This window comes from Rhincodon typus, chromosome 29 (assembly GCF_021869965.1).
Source record: "Rhincodon typus isolate 14 chromosome 29, sRhiTyp1.1, whole genome shotgun sequence".
Classification (NCBI taxonomy): Eukaryota; Metazoa; Chordata; class Chondrichthyes; order Orectolobiformes; family Rhincodontidae; genus Rhincodon; species Rhincodon typus.
In genome coordinates this window covers 11,970,162-11,986,531 of record NC_063360.1, presented here as the reverse complement: position 1 = coordinate 11,986,531, position 16,370 = coordinate 11,970,162, and the positions used below count along the sequence as shown (strand labels likewise).

The following is a 16,370-nucleotide window of genomic DNA, read 5'->3' as shown; positions in this document are numbered from 1 at the left end:
GATGAGGGCGTCGCTGGCCAGGCAGCATTTATTACCCATTCCTAATTGCCCAGAGGGCAGTTGAGAGTCAACCACATTTGTGGGTCAACCACAAAGTGGGAAAGACAGTATCTGTCAGGTGTCCCACTCCTGTTCACAGTCCAATAACTCCTCCTGCCAGGCGTCTGGGATGTTAGGGGACAGAAAGGGTCAAGTAGGTGTCTGTGACACCGACAATGATTGAGGGAACAGTGCAAGGACAATCATTGCCCATGGAAACTAATGACAGCAAGTCAGTGCTTTGAGGGGAAATAGGGAGAGGGAATCTACGGAAATGCTGTTTCGCTGGATTAGTAAGGTGAGAGTGGAAGGCAGGACTGTCTGAAGATTAACCTGCTCTGGTGGCAGAGAGTGAGGTCTGACCAATCAGGTGAAACACACACCCAGCTGACAATCAGATTGGTCAAATAAGTTGAAAAATTCCCAATTGATGGGTCAGTTACTGCAAGTATTTTTTGTTTGTTTAATAATTCTAGTTGTAATCATTGTTCACTTTGAATGTATTATGTGTACAGTTTTAAAACCTTTGATTTTTCATTGTCACTAATTGCGAAGAATTGTTGACTTAAATTCAAGCTCTTATCTAACATGCTTGCTCCCTATGCTGCAGTGTGAACCACCCAGTGTGTAATTAACAGCTGCAAAAATTGTAAAACTCGCTGGAAATATTCATCCCACACTGGAATTTTTAGTGAACAAATCTTGTGGAACCCCTTGATGGATTTTTCTTGAACATCTTACTGTTAAGATCTTTTAAATTAGTGTCTGTCAGTGGCTTTTTGTAGGAACACCTGTGACTTTCCCCAAAAGGTGCGGTTCTGCTCCTGGGAAGTGGCAAAAGCCATGGAATTGAATTAACTCTTAATACGAAAGCAAAATGCTGCAGACGCTGGAAATCTGAAATTTAAAAACAAATGAAATGCTGGAAAGGTGCAGCAAACGCTGGCTGCACTACTGGAGAAAGAAACAAAGTTAACATTTCCAAGTTAATCTTAAACCAGTAACATCCTTTCCCTTTGTCACCGGGTAACAAGGAGGGCACAGGAATTAATCCAGCTCTGTTGATACTCCCAGGTCTTTTAAATGGAGCCCCTAATGTAGATAGAGTTTGGGTTTGCCCACACCCATAGGCTGCACATGGCTCCTGGGACAAATGATAACGTCCATGTTATACTGATTTCACAGATCGGTTAAAAATTGAAGTTGCATTGGGTCCCAGAAAGTCTCACTCAGGCCTTTAGGAAATAGTAGTTTTCTACCATCTCCCCATCATCCTATTTGATCACTCCATTGGACTTTATTAAAGACCGGACTGGCTGTGGGATTTTTAACAAAGCTCGCGTGGCTTCGCTGACTAGAGGGAATCAGGAGCTATTGAGAGGCAGATGTATCCCAGAGCGTGAAAAGATCATATTAAATTAAACCAGTAGTTTTACTGTTCCTTCTGTTAAAGGCCCCGTCCTGCACTTGGCAATGCCTAAGGCAGCATGATTGAATCCAGCAGCTTGCTGTGGACATATGGAGCTCAGACCCATTCCTTCACAGAGCAGTATTGTAGCATTCCTGAGTGAGTTACTGCCTGGGGTTTTGGCCCTGTTTACAAAGTTAGTGACACCGTTAATGTGAACTGGATATTTAACCAATTGACGCCTAATGTTATGGCTATTCAATGTTTTCAGTTGTTATAAAAATAAACAGTTGGCACAGGTGCCATGCAGTCATTGTTAAGATGAACCTTTTTCTTGGCAAAAACATCCTTTGTCTTAAAATTCTTACCTTTGGAGTCCCCTAAATATCTATTGTTGACTCCTTCCTTCCTGTACCCACCTGCTATTTCCCACCTACGTGCTGACTTTCATCTGAAAACAGTCCCTGTTCACATGTACACTAATGCCCAGTTCGAATTCATCCCCCACTTTCTCTTGACGCCTGTTACAAAATTGTCAGTACTGGATGAGCAGAAATTACTTCTACTGAAACACTGGAAAAATTGAAGCCTTTGTCTTTGGTCACCGCCACAAACTTTGTATTCTCCTTGAAATTATCTGAGGCCCGAACCAGACTGTTCAGAGTCCTAGCTCGTACTTAACCTCAAATGAACATTCAACAGCATTTTTGCTGTAAGTCACCAATTTCCACCGCTGGATGAGCTGAGGTACCTGCTGAGTTGGGCAGTTTTACACTGCTGAAACCCTCACCAATATCTATTCCCTCTGGACTTCACTTGTCCAGTAAACTCCTGACTAGTCTTCCACGTCTTATGTAGATTTGAGGTCATCTAAAACTCTGTGGCCTATGTACTGATTTGCACCAAATAATATTTACCCATCACCCCTATGCTTCCTGACCTACACTGGCCCCAGCTATGCTTCCTGACCTACACTGGCCCCAGCTAAGCAATACCTCAATTTTAGAAATCCCATTCTAGTTTTTCAATCCCTCCATGCCCTTATCTGTCTAGTCTTTGTAATCAGGAACCTCTTTCAACTCCTTAAAACCTACTCAAACCAAGCTTCTCTCCATCTGCTCTAAAGCCTCCTATGTGGCTCAGAGTCCAATTTTGTTTTATAATGTTCCTGTGAAGCGATGTAAAAAATTTTATGTGGAAGTCTCTATAAAAATACACAGGCTTGTTGTTCTTTACTCGATAATCCATGACTCAATTCCAGTTCGGAATAAATGGTGCCTAAATTTAACCCACAAACTGCTTACATCAACAGGTTTGCATTACATTTACTAACCACTCAAGGTGATTTACTTAAGCCACTGGATAAATAAATTTAGCCCTTATTTTGCAAGAATCATAATCAGTCTGAACAAAATGATTTATTACTGTTAGAATCATAGATAGCAGCACTAATAAGTAGTAGATACATTTATAAATGTATAAACAAGTAGAATTAGTTACAAAAGCAATTGAGATATTTAATTTCTGCTCTAAATTGGATCTTAGCTCGTTCAAAAGTAATTCTGTCAACCTTCCATTCCCAATTATTTATATTATAAATTTGTGTGTGCTACTTCTCATTGATCAATTAATATTTTTATTTCTACTTCTGCATATTCCATTTCAGTTATCAAAACATCATAACAATATTTTATCTCCTTTACCCCCCCCATGTTGGATTTGTAATACCTGCTGATACCCAGAGCAGTGTTGAAGTTACATGTAAAACCACCTAGCTAAGTTTCCCTGGCTGCCAAATCACTAGAATCCACCCTCTAAAGAAGTGATAAATGGAGCGAATACAGGCTGCAACAAAAATCTCAAGATAGTTCTACATCAGGAAGCTGATTTGGTCTAAAAGACTCACTCCACCCCACACCTATTAAAGTATTCATAGAATACCTTCAGTGCAGAAAGAGGCCATTCAGCCCATTGAGTCCACACTGTCCGAAAAGCATCCCACCCAGACACAGATCCCTACCGTATCCCGTAACCCTGCATTTATGATGGCTAACCCACCGAGTATGCACATCCCCTCCCCAGATACCATGGAGCAATTTTGCATTGATAATCCTCCTAACCTGCACATCTTTGGAGTATAGGGGGAAACCAGAGCACCCAGGGATATGCGACATGGGAAGAATGTGCAAACTCCACACACACAGTCACCATGGCTGGAATTGAACCCGGGTCCCTGGTGCTTTTAGCACACATTGTAAGGATTTCTGCTGTCAACTTGGAATGTCACCTCTCAGGCAGGCTCTTCCCATTCTGATTCTAGGCTGACTGCTCTTAGAGGGCATTGTTGTACAGATGATTGTCTCCTGCTAATTGGGATTCCATCATGTTTTATTTGGACGAAGATTAATGGATCTGTATTTGCCATTGTTTATTATCATTCCTTCTGAGTATAGTTGGAATATCATTACCAAGAGCGAGTGACTGAAAGACAACATTCTTCACATTGCTACAACAAAATGGTTCCAGTTACAAAGAAAAATTTTGGACGGTCCTCGAATGCTTTTTATAATGGAGTGATCAGGTATCAGTTGTGATACCGGGTGGTTTCTACTTGGCTGTTACAATGTACTGTTGAGAGAGCCTTAATTCATCTTGGCTCATTTACACGCACTGCATTGAACCCAGGTGTCCTGCAGTTGTAGTGAGAGTTTAAACAAATCTTGGCCAAACTTTTTTTTTCACGTATTAAGGGGCATCAGAGGTTCAGCAGCATATTAGGGATTTAGATATGAGGTCCATGGCTGGTTAAGGGGAAATACTTAGAAGGTGCTGTAACAAAAGGAAAAGCCTATCCTTTGTGCACTGGTTAGGATGTGAAGGTTTAGAGCCAGGAACACCAGGCATCTGCTGTAGAGTGGCCCAGACGAACCTTTACTTTGACCATTCAAAAAGTTGCTTTGCTTTTGGGTCCCTAAAGATATGTTCAACAAATTGTCTACTGATCTCCATGTAGGCACTGCCTGAGAATATGGGGGCTACAGTTGATATTGGTTTCTTAATGATGTTTGTCTTGACCATTTTCCTATTGACCACTCTGAAGCTGTATTTCCAATGCAACTGTTTCCTCTCTGTAGCCACTTCAGACTCTAAGCTGCTCCCCTCTTCCAAAAGCTGTAGCTGATGGACAATCTCAGAATTGGTTTTGATGGGAAAATCCATACCACACAGACTGATGAAATACGTCCAGGTTAAATGCCTTGCCAACAATTCCTCCATGCAGTCAAGCTCTGTCTGAACTCTCGACCAGGAGCCATAAACAAGATTCTCTAATTTCCCTGCAATAAAAATGTTTGGGAAGCAAGATGCGATGTTGTGAACTGCAGTTTTGAAATCAAAAGACAATTTGTTATCAATATGCATACAGTTAAATATTCTGGGGTATGTAAATTGTCCTCAAAAGTCTCTCAAACTGGTCAGTTCTTTGATGAATGACTACAGAATAAGAAATTGGAATTTGTTCCTCTTTGCTACTGAGAGTAAACCTTATGTATTTTCTGCTCCTTATGAAATTCTCACAGTTCTGCGTGGCTTCAGTATAAAAGGAATCATTGAGAATTCCTGACTTAGTTTGCACCTTTAATAGTTGACTTCTCTCGATTTCCCTGACATCCACTTGTAAAATAGCTGTACAGTTCACATCGTAAAGAGATTCTGTAAATACCTCCAGCTCTGAACACTTCGCTTTATAAGCACCAGATGAGGGTAGGTTTCCATTCCATTTTAAATGTTTTTTCACAGGAAAATAGTGCTGGTTGTTTGTTATGAGACCCTATTGGCAATGAGGTTCAGGACAAAAACAGTGATGCAAGTCAATAGCAGAATTAGAAAGGCCGCCCATAGAAACCGTTTACATTTCCATATCATCGTGAAACTGAAAACAAGCTTTGAAAAACTTCAAATGTCAAATCGTGAAGAAATGACTTCGATTGATAATTCAAAGCCTTTCCCAATGTGAGCTCTGTTGAACGAAGTGTATCACAGATAAAATTCCACAACAGGACTTCTTTTTTGCAAACCTGAAACATAAAGCAAACAACAAATAATAGTTTTAAGTGACTAGCATTTATAAAATCACGTGGACATTCAAGCTCTTTGATCAATACCAGCCAAAACTATGACTGTGTATGGGATTTATGCACATAATTGCCACACCCTCTATGTAAGGATATACTTCAAAACAAGTTAATTAAATGTAAACTACTTTCAGATGTTGTGGGGTTCTAAATAAATAAATACAGGTAAGTCTTTTGGGAGGTTGGTAATATTCCAGCCATTTGCTTTAATATCATAGTGGAATTGATTATGTGCCGCATGATAAGAGTCTCACTAACATAACATATAGGGTCCTGTCCTTGCTGGGATCTCTGGTATTATTTCTATTTTAATATTCAGTTATACTATAGCTAATGAGAGCTCCCATTGAATCAATGACGGTGTACTCCAATCCTCAGCATCCACTCACATTTGAACCTTTAAATGAGCATTATATCACATTTTGAATGGAAGCATGATACAAAAACAATACTGCGTTGATAGGGGGATTGAAAAATATCTGCCCGTTGATACAAGCATCATGGATGGTATTGATATCATCCACAACATTAACAGGTTATTGCTTATGAAAAAAAATACAGTGGAAATAAACACTATGTCAATAAGTATGTTTACTTAAAAGGTTGGTTAATAAACAACACAAGATTTTCATGTGTTTTACTTCAAAACCAGAAACCGAACTGGACTAGCCACAGATAATGTGACTACAAGAATAGGTCAGAGGCTGGGAATTCTGTGGCAAGCGTTTCTTGTCCTAACTTTTTAAAGCCTATCCACCATCTACATGCAACAAATCATGATTGATATGGATTAGGCTGCACTTGCCCACATAAGTGCAGTTCAAGCAACATCCTAAACAAAACAGCTGACTAGATTGGCACACCTTCCACCACCTTAAAACTTCATTTCCTTCACCAATGCACAGTGGCAGCAATGTTTGTGTCTACAAGTTAAACTGCAGCGTTCCCCAATACTTCTTCAACAGCATGTTTCAGACTTACCACCCCTACTGCCTAGTAGAACAAGGGCATGCAATTGCCCCCCAAAAGTAATGCACCATCCTGACCTGGAAGTATTTCATCACTCCTTCATTGTCACAGGGTCAAAATCCTGGAAGAACACGTGGGTGCAGTGGTTCAATAATGCAGCTCAGCGCCACCTTCTCAAGGCCAATTAGGAACATACAATACAAGCTGGCCAAGCCAATTTTGCCTACATCATGTGAATAAATGTTAAGTTGCTTCATTTTAACATTATTCCTTTATTTTCTTTTTTAATAATGCTTGTGTAGGTCAATTACTGAATATCAAAACTCCATTAAAAGGCAATATTTCTACACCAGCTCACAGATGTATTTCTCAAAACTTTTGTTTTACTTCTTTGGATTATTTTGAACAGTTATTTTTGTTACCCTTCGCCACTTTCTCAGCTTTATGGATCTTCTCATCTTGCATTATTTTTGTAGCAAGTGATTTCACTGAGCCCTGAGGTGATCCTTGAAGGTTGGATTAACTCCATCTCACCTCTTACGGAGAAACTTCAGTGACAGTTTGCACAGTTTCTAACTTTGTTCTTAGATCTTCCTTTATCCTTATACTGCTACTTCACAGTCCACAATTATTCCAGATTGATTCTTTGCTGCAATAGTCCTCACTCTTGAATGACAGGCAGTTCATTTCAGTACATTTCTAATCCTGGTATTCATTCTGGTCAACCTCCTCAGCATGACTATACCTTCAGTGATAGGACTAGGGTGAAAGAAGACAACTAGGTCATGCAGTCATAAGTTACAACCTCAGGTTTGTCAGCATGAGCTACCAGATCAGTGCCAGTGGTTGAGATACTGGATAGACATGGTGTGCCCTCCCTAAATCCCATTTGCCAATCAAATCCAGAACCGTCAGAAATTGCTCCTCAGGATTGGAGACTGAGGGGTGGGATATGCCCCCCACCCTAAACACCTCCAACTCAAATTTCCCACTCTCTGGAAAGAAATGCAAGGGTGTTCCACACCCAGTTTTGCCCTCATGGTCAGTAGAATTTAGTGCTCACTTGTGCTTCTCAAACAATATCTGGCTAGTCTTACATTTTGATTGTGCTTCATCTTCCTTTCCAAAAATGGGCGAACTCTTGTGTGGCACAATTCCACTGGTTGCGCCCCAGAGCCATTTTCCATGCGGACAGAGAGTGGTTTCTCATCATGAAGGAGAGGAGATGGTCACGAGCAACCCTCCAGCCCTGGGCAGAGATCAGGAATAGGTTTCAATAAGGTTGGGTTGAAAGAAGGAAAAGAAAAACTTAGATTTCTTTTGCATCTTTTTTTATGATATCATTCTTTCCAAGGACTTTTGCAGCCAATAATGTCCTTTTGAAGAGCAGTCACTATGATAATGTAGAAAATGAAGGAGGCAATAGTCCACAGCAAGCTCTGACCAAATGTGATAATGGTCAGCTAATTTTTTTGTTTCAAAGAAGTTGATCAAATGATCAAAGACCCCTCGCACTCCAGTTATACTCTCTTCCACCCTTTTCCATCGGGCAAAAGATGTAAAAGTTTGTATACATGTATAAAAAGATTCAAGAACAGCTTCTTCCCCGCTGTTGTTAGACTTCTGAGTGGACCTCTCAAATTTTAAATTTAATGTTGATCTCGCTCCCTGTGCACCTTCTCTGCAGCCATAACATTGTATTCTTCATTCTCTCCTATTACCCTAATGCACTTTGTTTGGTACGATCTGTCTGTACTGCGCACAAAACAAAACTTTTCCCTGCACCTAGGTACATGTGACAAATCAAATCAAAAGGATAGGGTATTATCAGGAAGACATTGGGGATACTGCCTCTACGACTCTTTAAAATGGGACGATGGGATTTTTTTTATAGCTGCTACAAGGAGACAGCAGGGCCTTGATTTAACATCCAATTTGAAATACAGAACCATTGGCAGTGCAGCACTTGCTTAGCACTGAACTGAAGTGTCAGCCTAGATTTTTGTCTTTGGACTGACAGACATGAAATTGCAATCTGTTGCCTCAGAGGCACAGTGCCCGGGGCACCATTGACAGTCATTCCCCAGAGCAATTATTTTTTCTTCCCATTCCAAGCCCCAGGAGCACTGGAATGAATTGTAGGGCTCAAATGGCATATTGGATGAGAACAGCTAACCCAATCTAGACTGGAGGTTGAACTGGAGTCAGATACACACCACATGGTGTTTGTTGTTCGTATCATCAAGCTCCCACGTCTCAGTATCATTTGTTTCAATGATCCCGTTTTCTAGATCAAGTGCAGAAACTTAATCGAACATACAAATTCACACAAAGTTAATTCACATTAACTATATAAAATCAGCATTGATAAAAAAAAATCGACAATGATTTAAGGGCTCAGGCTTGTTGCAACACAGCTCTGGAGCAGGTGGGATTTCAACCAGAATGTTCTGGCCCAGAGGTAAGGACAATGCGACTGCACCAAGAAGAATCCTTTAAGTATTATTTTCATTCTTCACCAATTATGCACAACACCAGATTAATTTAGAGATAGCAACAACTGCTGATGCTGGCGTCAGAGACAACAGTGTAGAGCTGGAGGAACACACCAGGCCAGGCAGCATCAGAGGAGCAGGAAAGTTGACATTTCGGATCGGGACCTTTCCTCAGGAAACGGGGTCTGAAGAAGGGTCGCGAACCGAAATGTCAACTTTCCTGCTCCTCTGATGCTGCCTGGCCTGCTGTGCTCCTCTAGCTCCATACTAGATGAATTTGTTTTGAGTAGTTGAAAATATCCACAAAAAAGGGGATGTGGAGTTAATCCGGGTGAAACTATAGATTGTTAAATATTTTATAGATCATTAAAGGCATTAACTTCTCCCGGAGATCAGATTTCTTCATGCCCCTCTCCATCCATTCTGCTGATATTTCAGTTTGTGTGCGTCTGCGGTATTTTTCCTCTCAAATAATACCATTAAACATATCGAACACAGAAGTGAAATATGATCATCTACCCCATAACGAGATTTTCGTATTTACAACTTTTTAACATATTGATTAAATTACATCAGAAATCCAGGGGATTTACAGGCTAAAGAAATATGAAGACAAAAGCCCCTCAACGGTTTAAAAAAACATGAGATTTTTGAAATGATCCATCATCTTTTTTTTATAAGAAGCCCTTTTTACTGACTTGGAGCACTAAGGGTCTTGTTTACTGCAAGTGATTCTGAGTTAAAACAGCACTTACCACGTTTTTACAAGTAGATTCTCGTTCCCGCCTCCTTAACCTGTTCTTCCTCCCACCTACTAACCTCATCCCGCCCCCTTGACCTGTCCGTCCTCTCTGGACTGACCTATCTCCTCCCTACCTCCCCACCTACACTCACCTTTACTGGCTCCATCCCCACCTCTTCGACCTGTCTGTCTCCTCTCCACCTATCTTCTCCTCTATCCATCTTCTATCCGCCTCCCCCTCTCTCCCTATTTATTTCAGGTCCCCCTTCGCCTCCCCCATTTCTGATGAAGGGTCTAGGCCCGAAACGTCAGCCTCTCTGCTCCTATGATGCTGCTTGGCCTGCTGTGTTCATCCAGCTCTGCACCTTGTTATCTCATTGTAACCTCCCTGACTCCCACTTGGCATTGACTGAAAGCGGCAGCAAGTTGGTCCAGCAGCTCAGAGTCCGCCTCTATGACAAACCGATTGGTCCAGCCAGGAACCACCCTGTCCTCTGATTGGATACCTGGGATGTCAATCATCTACCGGTCAATTTCACCTGTCACATTAAAGAAATATTCCATTTTTATGAATGACTGAGGTGAATTCTACAGCTGAACTTACTCACTGTTGTACTTTGCTTCTGATATATTTTCACGCTCATATTTTAAAGTGCTGTATGTCTGCTGTATTCAGCAATCTTCCTTAGTTTAAAGCAGATTAACGAGTTATTTTAGTGATGAGGGAAAATATCGTATACTCTGCATTTTTGTGGCACAGTAGAAGGGTGTCTACTTCTGAGCCAGGAGATCTGGCTTCAAGTCTTACCTGTTCCAGAGATGTATAATAACATCTCTGAGCGGGTTGATTAAAAAATGGATTTTTGTTTAAAGGTTCTGTATTTATACAGATGTTTTAAAGACCGGACGCTGATTGTAGCCTGTGAGATAGCAGAAAGATCGGCAATGCTTAAAGTATAGTCACGTAGTGGCAATGTTACTGACTAGCAATCCTACAGAAATGTGGCAGTCTAGATTAATGATCCAGAAAGAAAACTTCAAATCCTACCACAGCAGTTGGGAAATCTAATTTTGGCCAATTAAATAAATCTGTATTTAAAAAAACAATTAATGCAAGTACAGCTCAGCATGAAACTGGAGAATTGTCCTAAACCCCATCCCAATCTGTTTTAAGAGTGCACTTTACAAGGAAGAAATCTCTAGTCTTTACCCAGACAGTTCTGTAAGAATAGCAATTGTTTTATTGATCAATAAAACAGTTACAGGCTTAGTCTGGAAAGATGAGGCTGGTTGGGGTATTTACCAACAATTTCCTGTTTATTGTGAAGGAATATGGAACGAAAAGAGGGATAAAACAGAATAATAGTCCTAAGCCTTACAACTCACTGACATGAACCATATGCTTCCCTGTCATGGCAGCAAGACAGAATTAGTAAGGCAAGGTTGTGTTAGAAGGTAACATATCATTAATAAATTCAATTCAAAATATTTTAGAAAGATCTGCAAGATTCTGGAACAATTAGTTATCTTCAAGTTGTAGGATTAGGTTTTGTGTAATTTAAGCACTGTTCTATTTCATCAGCTTTGCTTTTGTGTAATTTTACTTCTACTAATTTAACAGCTACTCTTAGCCTGAACTGTCCAGCATTGTAATGTGGCATTTAATGCAACTAGTAAAGTGGCATGCGCAGAAAATATCTTGAGTTTATTTAATCTTGAGGCACATCAAAATCACCCACTTCTTTCAAAGACGTAAAGTTTTGAATCATAGAAAGAAAGTTCTGTCTACTGAAACAATTGTTTTGTTGTGAATGTCAGTGTTCGAAATACACTCAGAATGTAACAGGGGGTCTCCCTCACTCCACTCAGTTCTGTAGTGGAAATATGGGGTCACAGTCAAAAACACACTCATTAAGTCAATGGACCACTGTGCTACATATGCTGCTATACATGACCAGGTTCCCTCATTAAATTCCAGTTGCAATTCGATAAGTGAAGCTTGCAATACACATCTCAACTAGGTCAGCATTAGCTGCGGTCAGGAACATCTTCTTACAGATTCTTAATATTGTGTATCAAACATACTCTCAAGGGAGAACTGGAGTCTTCTGTTCTGTTGAAATCACATCTCATTTCCCATGCTCTCTCTCCCTGGGTTCTCTCGGATTTACAGTACCCAATCCACGACAGCAGTTTTGTATCATATTTCCACAATTTGCTGCAAATCAGATCAAGAGAACAATTTTACCCAATCCTTCAGCCCAGTAAGAAGGGCAGATTTTATCTCATGACTTTTGGCTTCTTTTGAACAGTGTGGCCTTTAAGAATTAAAAATGAAACCATGGTGTAGAATTCCTAGGGATGATAATGAGAGGATCCATACTGACTTAACAGTTTCTTTAGCAATTTCAAATGCCAAATGACTTAGGAGCTATCTGAGTTTTAGTGGAGCATTTATCTTTAGACAGCGAATCAGGGATCATTTTTACTAAGAATCTTTGTTTTATGTGGGTCAAAAACGGACCAGTAAAGTGCATCTATCTGATTGGACACCACAATAGAATCAATGATTCAGTTATTGTGTGCATGTGGTTTTGTGGATATATAACTCTAGAGACAGCAACAAGAAGATTCATTTGTGGAACTGAGTTTTATACAATTGAAAGGTTGCTGTTAAAAACTAGCAAGTTGTGCATTTTTTAATGTTCATTCTTTCTCCTTTTCTGAATGAATTTGGATCACTCATCCCACATTCCTTCAGTAAAGTGTTTCCTTCAGCCAGCCTTCCCTGTCCTTCACATTCCTTCCAAGTCAGTATTGCATCCAGCTGACCTCCTGCCCTGACCCTGAGGCATTTCATACAGTCTCATTCTTCAGTGCAAAGTTTCAAAGTTACTGCTGGAAGCAATGTGAACTGCAAGGAGACTTCAAGGGGACATAGATAAGTGGCGGAATGGATAGATACATGTCAGATGAAATTTAATAGAGAAATGTGAAATGGTACACTTTGGTAGAAAGAATGAAGAGAGGAAATATAAAACAATGGGCACAATTCTACAGGAGGTGAAAGAACTGAGGGATATACATGCACAATCATTGCATGTGCAAGATAGGTTGAGAAAGGCAAAAGGAATCTGTGCTTTTATATACGGGGGCATGGAATACTTAAGCAAAGATGTGAAGGATAAATCATCATAAAGCTCTGTTGTTCAGCCACAAGAAGAGTATTGTGTTCCACACTGTAGGAAGAATGGGGAAGTTCAAGAGACAGTGCATATGAGAATAGTTCCAGATATGAGGGATTTCAATGCTGTGGAGAGATTGCAAAAGTGGGATTACTGTCGTTAGAGAAGAGAAGGTTAAGAGGAGATTTCAAAATCATGAGGGATCTAGACGAGTAGATCAGGAGAAACCATTCCTTTTGATGGAATAGAAGACTCTGATTTAAAGTGATTGGGAAATGTTCCAAAGGCAACATGACGAAAATTCTTTCACAGTGAGTAGTTAGCATCTGGTTTGCACTGTGTGAGAGTGTGGTGCAAGCAGGTATAAGGAGTGAGACTAGTTGTGATGCTTCTGCAGAAAACTGCCAAGGACACAACAAGACAGCAGGCATCTTTCTATGCTGTAATAGGTCTGTGACTGGATATCTTTTAAGCTGCTCTATATTTAAATATAAGTTTATGTTGCCCTGTCCTGCTGAGGGTGCCTGCTATTGATCTGATATCATTTTCTTGATTAAACTATCTCAAAGTCTTTATTATTGAAATCCAATTGATGTCAAATCATTCATTCACAGTGACAGTTTCTCTTTTTGCTTTCCTTTTGTTCTATGAACTAATTTCTGTATTAATACTTTAAGTTCTTTTTAATAATATTTAAACCATTTCTTCCACTTACTCCCCATTTCTCCTGAAGATATTGATTCACTACATTATGGTTCCATGAGCTCTGGCTTTCAATTGAACACAGTTTCTGAAGTGTTGTTTCTTACAGGGTATGCTTGACCTAAATGTTGTCTGTCACAGCTTGATAGGATGTAGTTGCTTGAGCCCTAACTGCAGCTCAGGTACAGTGCTTGCTGATCTGGTCCCTATCGAACATTCATAAACATTTATTTTTCAGCAGGGACCAGTCAATAGTGATTGGCAGTGAGGACTGGAGCTTTATTCCTTCTTTCTTTAACTCAGAACCAATATGTGCCCAATTAGTGGATTAGCAAAGCTGAGATCATTTGAGCCTTTGAGGTTGGAATGATTAATTCTTACACCAGGTGGTGCCTTTACCCACTAATCCCTCAGGTGAACTAATCTCAATATTCTCTCCAAATCTGTCTCCTCAATTACAGCTTTCTTTGATCAATCTTTCACCTTCAGGTGATAGGGAGAAAATTGAAGGGGCTAATCTTAAATATATATTGTATGTCATATATTCTTGATTATATTACATTAGGAACATGTTTGGACCTAAAGTTGGGGAAGAGGGCTCTTTATGCAATTTTTCTTATCAATCTGCTATTACACACCTCTGGAAAAGGTGGGACTTGAACCCAGGCCTCTTGGTCCAGGGATTGGGATACTACCACTGCATCATAAGAGGGCCAGAGGGCTCTTTCATATATAGGGTTTGTTATAAATCTCATCCGTTAATTAAATTGCTCTGAATTGGCAAATTCTACAAAGTTACAACCAAGCCACTAGATGGAGCACATTGTGATGATGTGGAGGCGCTGATGTTGGACTGGGGTGGGCAAGGTCAAAAACCACACAACACCAGGTTACAGCCCAACAGGTTTATGGAAAGACACAAGCTTTCGGAGTCTCTCTCCTTCTTCAGGTGTCACTGAGGGAGGTGGCATCAGATGCAGAATTTATAAGCAAAAGATCAAAGGGTCATAGAACTGATGCGAACGTATTAAAGAAACCTAAGATGGCTGTTAAATCTTTAATCAGTTAATCATTTAGAAAGGATTAATATGCAAACCCAGAATTTCTTTCAAGGTACTGCCCCGAGACAACTAAAGGTTTTATCAATATACCAGAGGTGACATCTCAGGTCAGATAATGCATTTCAGGTATGAGGCCTTGTTTAGAATCTGGCTCTGTATTACTTAGAGTCAGACTGATTTTATTTCCAAAGTAGGAATTTTTAAAATGCCACATTGACTGCCTACAAATTGTGTGCTTTTTGAACAAAATAGAATGTATCTGCAATTACAAATCTGCATCACCTTGTGATGGCAGATGATTCAGTAGAAAAGCATGCGATGGCTGACAGTCAAACAATGATATCGTAGAACTCAAAGCTATGGTTGTTGCCAAGATGAGCTTTGTGTGAATTCCTGTGTACGATCCAGTGATGCAGAGGTACATTGTTCATGATAAGTAGCCTAATCCTATTAACCATGTGATTTCAGTTTTGGTTTTTTAAGGAAGACCACATCTCATTTTGAACATGAATAATAAGAGTTATGGAATGTCTGAGCTCCGTAATAGAAAATTAAAATGACACCAAGGAAAGAACACAAGTATTCTGGTCAATGCTGTATGTGTACCTTGCCTTTAGAACAGTTCACCTTTGAGGACTCCATGTGCTGTGTGTACACAGTGTTGCAACTCTGCCTGCCAGGTAGTTCACTAGGAAGACTGCTTTGGGCTTTCAAGCTGCTGACAGAAATCATTTGGCTGCTGTAACGTCTGCTAGTAACTTGTAATGTGTTTTACTGTTTGAAAAAAACTAACCCGAGGAGCTATAAATGCCTGATAACCGAATGATTATTAGAACATTGTAATTAACATGACATGACGAACAGTGGTGGAAAACATCATGCTAATGAGGCCTACTGTACTTGAATAGTCAGCAAAGAAGTTCAACTACAGGTGAAATACAGCCTTAAACTATCCTAAAGTCTTTATTCATTACAGTGTCAGGAAGTGTTGTAGACACAGCTTAAAAATAACCGTGGATGCTGGAAATCAGAAACAAAAATGTAAATTGCTGGAAAAACTCAGAAGGTCTGGCAGCCTCTGTGGAAACAAAGCAGAGTTAATGGTTCAGATCCAGTGACCCTTCTTCAGAACTGATTGTAGCTCGGAAAATGTTGGTATACATGCTCAAGATGAGATTGGCGGGAGGGGAGGAAGTAAATGATAGATGGAGGTGGACCCCAGAAAGAGAGAGAGAACAGTGGTTGGCAGAAAAAGGAACGGATAAAGATCAGCTTGGGGGAATCAATAGCTGCTTATGGGGACTATTAGTAGCTGACAATGGATTGTGTGTGTTAGCAGCCCATGTGATGTCAAGGCCTGGTGTGTGGGGTGTGTTGGGATAACGACATGGGAGAAGGTGCTCATGCCATGAAATTATTGAACTCAATATGGGCAGAGTGGGGGCAGAAGTGAGCGGACAGATGGAGATGGAGCCCAGAGACAGAGAAAGAGGGGTTGGCAGCAAAGGTACTGTTAATAGTAAACCAGGGAAGAATCTAGCTTCTCTTTTTCTCTGGATTACTGTCAACAATCCCTTTGTCTGCCTACTCCTTTCTCTCCCTCTCCTTCTCTCTCTCTCTCATTCTCTAGTCTCTG

General features: G+C 40.3%; 1 pseudogene; it reads right to left on the bottom strand.

The window, feature by feature from the left end:
- Positions 1-4,249: 4,249 nt before the first annotated feature.
- LOC109911409 lies at positions 4,250-7,736 on the bottom strand (annotated as a pseudogene).
- Positions 7,737-16,370: the final 8,634 nt, after the last annotated feature.